The sequence below is a fragment of the Fukomys damarensis genome, unplaced genomic scaffold (genome assembly GCF_012274545.1).
Source record: "Fukomys damarensis isolate Sample0158 unplaced genomic scaffold, DMR_v1.0_HiC HiC_scaffold_38, whole genome shotgun sequence".
NCBI lineage: Eukaryota > Metazoa > Chordata > Mammalia > Rodentia > Bathyergidae > Fukomys > Fukomys damarensis.
Window position 1 is genome coordinate 8736262 of NW_022900950.1, and position 5512 is coordinate 8741773.

A 5512-nucleotide genomic window follows, 5' to 3' on the forward strand; every position below is an offset into this window, starting at 1 on the left:
CTTCAGAGATAAGACATTGTGGTCCGTGGGGACATTACCTTTGAAAACGATTTATGTAGTAGCTTTGGAACCCCAATTAGTTCCAGGAAGAGCAGGTTGTTATAAAAGTGGGAGCCTGACCCCCCCAATCTCTTCTGCTTCTTGTATTACCCTGTGATATCTCTCTCCCCCATCTCTTTCTCTCCACACGTGCTCCTGCTGTGACAGTCTCCTCCCTGTTGATAAAACTAGAAGGCAGTCACATGGTCTGGGTCCTTGCAAATCCTGAACTAAAGGAAAGACTTCTCGTAAAGTCATCAGACTCAAGCAATTTTTCATAGTGACACAAATGGATTGATACAATTTTATTTTAATGAACAAGATATTAAGATTGTTTCTGCTTGCCACCACACAGAAATTTTCAAAAACCTAGATGAAAAATGTCAACTGTAGAAAACCTATTTTCTGCAAAGAGTACATTCGCTTTTTAGTTACCAGTTCTATTCACTTTGAGCAAAAATTAAAAAAAAAGCATTCCCAAGTATCTTTTTCTATAAAGTAAGAAGCGGAGAGGGGTAAAGGAGAGCCTGATTGTTCCAAGGTATTTAGTAGACATTCTTTCAATTTCTGTCAATGGTGATTGTATTTAATTTCCTTACTTTCAAAGTCGGATACACATACTTCAAAACTAAAGCCTTCGTGGGCTCGACCAGAAAGCTAGAAGAATGTTTTGATTCATTCTGCAGTTCCCTTTGAAATAGTTCCATTTGCTATAAATGATAAATATACCACATAATCCTCAGTTCTGATCTGGATTTTGGATTCCTTCAGAGACCCATATAATCTTTCATGTACCTCATGTTCTTCTTCAAATTCTAAATTAGCTATTATTAAAATGTTCTTTTTGGGTGTATCTATTGTTATCTCAGGACTATGTTGAGACAAGTGAATTCTCAGTTGACAGTTGTGATCTGTATAGTGTTTGTCCAGTCTCATATCAATGATTTCAAGGCTTTCTTTCATCACTTTTTTCTATATGTCTTTATTTTTATCCAAAAAAAATAAGCATGGTGAATAACATTTATAAACTCAAGGATTTTTTTTGCTCTTAACTAGATAAGAGGGACAATAATCAGATAAAAGTTGAATAAATTAAGTCTATGTTACTTGAAATAAGCCCAGGCCATTACTACATACAGAGAGACACAAACAGATGCACACCCCATGCATTTAAAATATTTTGGAAATAAGGTATTTGTCTCAGTGGAGTGTGTATGTATAAATGTTGCATATAAGTATTGTGAGATGAGCTATAATGGAGAGATATACCCCATCAATTTGGATAAACTGAAGATAACACTTTTTAAAGTGGTTTGAACCTAAAGTTCATGTCTGATCTGCAACAACAAATTAACAAATTAATAAAATCCACCATTTAGCTAATTTAATTAGCACAATCCATTATTCCAATATAATTCTTTTCACTCCAACCATATCAGACGACTTGTAATTTCTCATCCATGACATGAGGTTCACATTTCTGAGATTTTACATACAAATCTTTTGCAGAAAGGCCCCCATTTAAAATATCCAGAATAAATCACTAAAAAGCCAAATGCATCTTATAGGAAGCACAGAGGTTTTCATAACCTATCTGAGATGCACAACCCCCGGGGGTGGAATGGACTATTGCTTTCTAACTTGGTCTTTCTTGAAGACAAAGGTCTTTGTGTTGTCTGACTTTGCAGCTGTGCCTTTTGCACTGTGCTTCATTCACGGTAGCCTTCCTTAAGTTTCTGCTAATGGAGATGTGAACTGTGCTGCTATGATGCATCCCACATTTCTATTCATATCTATGTTTGCAGGTTCCTTGTTGTGTATATTATTTCCCTTCTTACACAATATACCTAATGCCTTATATTTGTCAAGTGTGATAAATCCCCTGGCTGCCCCATTAATGTGGCATCATCCTGGGTCTCTTTGCCTCTTGTCTCAGTGTTGCACTCCTACTTCACCCAACTGCTCATTAATAATTCTCAGGGCTTTGGAGAATTTAACCTTTGGCATGAAACCACAGCTTTAATTACCTCACTCTTCACATTAATGGTCTTGCAGGGAATGCTCTATGACCGCAAAGCTCGAAGGTTGTGCACTATTCAGTTTGTATACTGTGTGTGGATTTATGAAAAAGCTCACACCCCAGACAAGAAATCAAAATGGCCACTTGGTTACTACATTTTTTATGATGGTAAAATATTAAAACAAAAGGTATTAAAGTGAAATATTAAGAACGGTATCCCATTCTATTCTTTCTTTGTAGAAACTGAGCCTGTGCCTGTGATAATTTTAAAGAAAGAACTGAAATTGATGTGTCCTTGTGTATTCATGTCTGTGAACATAATTTTGTGATAATTTTCGTTGCTGTTGTTTATTAACAAAAGGAAATATGTCTAGCAGAGAACTAATGCACTCATTCTGACAGCCACATCACTTCTCCTTGAAATTGGTTGTAATTAATTCTCTCTTTTCTTTTATAGGCAAATATAAAGTGTTCTTTTTCAAACTGTTGTCCTGGTATTACAAGTCCTTACACTGTTTTAACCATGCATCTGTGCTTTAGCAGCACCATTAGTTTTATGTAATGAAACTATGAAAGTGTAAGGTATATTAGTGGTTAAGTCAGGTGACTACGTGGATCATAATTCAAATGATGGTTACCCTGCTCAGATGTTTTGTTGCCTTGGCAAATTTTCCTGATTTCTTCCTCTGTTTCCTCATCTGACTAAATAAGACCATTATAATAGCAAGCATTTTACTGGATAACCCTCAAAGAAACATGATGACAGTTTAAGGGAAACAGCCAAGAATTGCTGCAAATAAAGCAATTACCTGTTGCTCCTACCTGCCAAGTCCTCTTCCCTAACATTGCTCTGATTTTTTCAGTTTCTTTTCTCTGACCTAAGAAGCTCACGTACTTCAACCACTTGGAATCATACTGCATTATACTGTTCCCAGATGTAAAGCAACACATCGCTCATTAAAGAATTCAGTGGGAAATACTATTGTCTTCTTTTATTGAAATATCACATGTGTCCTTCATTCTCATTAAGTGAAACACTTATGATATAATTTTGCATTTTGTGTTTAATGATTCAAATTTGGAATATACAAACACGTTGGAATGATTGAATCTTAATAACTATTACAAAGTTAAGTCTGTTGGGAAGAATTTTATTTCTCTGAAAATTAGAACACATCAACTGTAAGTTAAATACAGCTCTATTATGGAGAAGTTTGTCATAATGTTAAGACACTGAAACAGGAGAATAAAATGCTACCTGGGAAAAGTGTTATGAGGATTTAGTACAAAAAATAAAGCATCCCATTATGAACTGCTCATGAGCTTTTTGTTTATTTTGAATTGTGGCTGGAATCAAACTGTTACGGTATTAAAGCAGCCACATCAGTATTTCAGTTATTCACAGATTTGCTGTTTTGGCCACATGATGTGATGCATATGAACTGAATAGCACAGAACATTAGTACCTAAGAAAGGCTCAAATATGGTAGATATTATTTTTTACTCAGGTAAAGTATATACAATCAATTTTAGAGGAAAATACCTATAACATTGAAAAAAGACATATATTTATGCTCCAGTAAGAATACAAAATGAACAACAGTTTTGCCCCTTACCAAGTTTGATTTCTATAGAACACATATGAGGTGCACGTATTGAAGAATTACTCACTTTGAAGGTTACTTAATCCAATGTCAACATTTCATATGAAACTGTATTTAAGTAACAAGTATGAATATTCTGGTCAACCCAACGCAATTTACCTCAAACCTCCTAAGAATAGCTGCTGCTTCTTCTTCTTCTTTTTTTTTTTTTTACCTGCAGTACCAGTGACAGAAATCTGGACCTTGTACTTGTGAAACAGGAATGGCGCCACTGAGCTACATCCCCGGGCCGGCTCCTTCTTTCTTTTACAAACTGTCTCTCTCCAGGGCTCCTGCATCTTTTGGTTGTAGCTATTTCTGCACGCTGATCACAGATGTGGACCTCTGTGCTATGCTACACTGACCAGTCTCCAAAAAAATGTTTACTTCAGGCATTAGTGGACTTCTCAAACCAAATTCATAGAGATTAACACCATTCCTAATATCACAGATGTTCATTATGGTATACCCAATTGTCCCACTTTCTTTTTAAAAATTTGATAAAATTTTATTTTTTGACGGAATTAAAATATAATATTGCTAGCTTAAATTTTTTTTCGCAGTATTTTCTTTTGGAAATAGAAAAAACGTATAAATTTGTTACTGCCATTTTCATTTAACAAAATTTGCTGCAGTTTTATCACTATTTTAAGCATAATAAAAACACTTCTTTTCCCACCTATGCCTGTGCCTCCTTGCCCGGGCAGCAGTGCCTCCAAGCCCAGGTTTCAACAGACCTCACCAAAATGCCATCCCAATGGTATCATGCCATGGAAACCATGGTGTTTTGATTTGCCCTGGACAAAGGCTACTTTATGAAGGAGGACCTGAGAGCATTCATAGAAAAGGCGTCTGCTAGATTTTTGGAAAATCAAAAAGACCCTCTGGCTGTGAACAAAATCATGAAGAACCTGGACCAGTGCCGAGATGGCGGAGTGGGTTCCAGAGCGTCTTTTCACCAACTGCAGGCTTCATCGCTGTGTGCAATGATTATTCCGTAGTATACATGATGCAGAGGGGAAGAAAGGAGGTGGACCTGAACACTCCCTCCTGCTCTGATCAGAGTTCCCCCAAAGGACCACTTAAGGAATCTCCCCCTCAGTTTTCCCTCCTCTGAAAATTTCATGAGCGGAGCAGGGTGCTTAGAAAATGTACAGATAACATCCAACTCTTATTGGACAAGCAAAAAGCAGTTGATTAAATATTGAATAGACTTTTGATTTTTATATTATTTGCATCCTCCTACACTCAATAAATATAGCCCTTTTTTTTTAGTATTGGGGAAAAAAATCCTGACTTTTCATGGTTTGACTTCCAATATCTAAATAATATGAAGTTAGTAGAAACTACAGTTGAGATTTTGAATTTTGATTTATTTCCTGGGCTGTCAGTACAATTTTCTCTGATGCTGTTGGACAATGGCAGCGGACAGCCAGAGGTCCAAGTGAGGCACAAGATCATCAGAGCAGACAGCCCATATTAAACTATGATGTTCGATAGCTTACAAGTATTCAAAACATTTTTGATTTATGATACCTTCAACTTCCCATAGCTTTATAGAGACAATCCAGTCGTATCTGTGTAGGTTTTTATATAAAATTTTCTTTAAGTGAATGGGAGTTCTTTACTAAACAAGTGAACAATACAAGTGATTTGAATTGCTCGCTATGAGGAGCTCTGTTCTTCTGACCGACCTAATTGAGTAAAATGGAATTTGTCCTAATTGCATTTTGTTTAAAATCCTCTGCTTAATCTAGCATTCAGATAAAAATCCTTACTTATGTATCAGGAGAAAACAATAGCAAATGGC

General features: G+C 36.1%; 1 pseudogene; it reads left to right on the top strand.

Annotated features, from left to right (window-relative positions):
* The first annotated feature begins 4448 nt into the window (after positions 1-4448).
* On the top strand, positions 4449-4819 carry LOC104872528 (annotated as a pseudogene).
* The last annotated feature ends 693 nt before the right edge of the window (positions 4820-5512 follow it).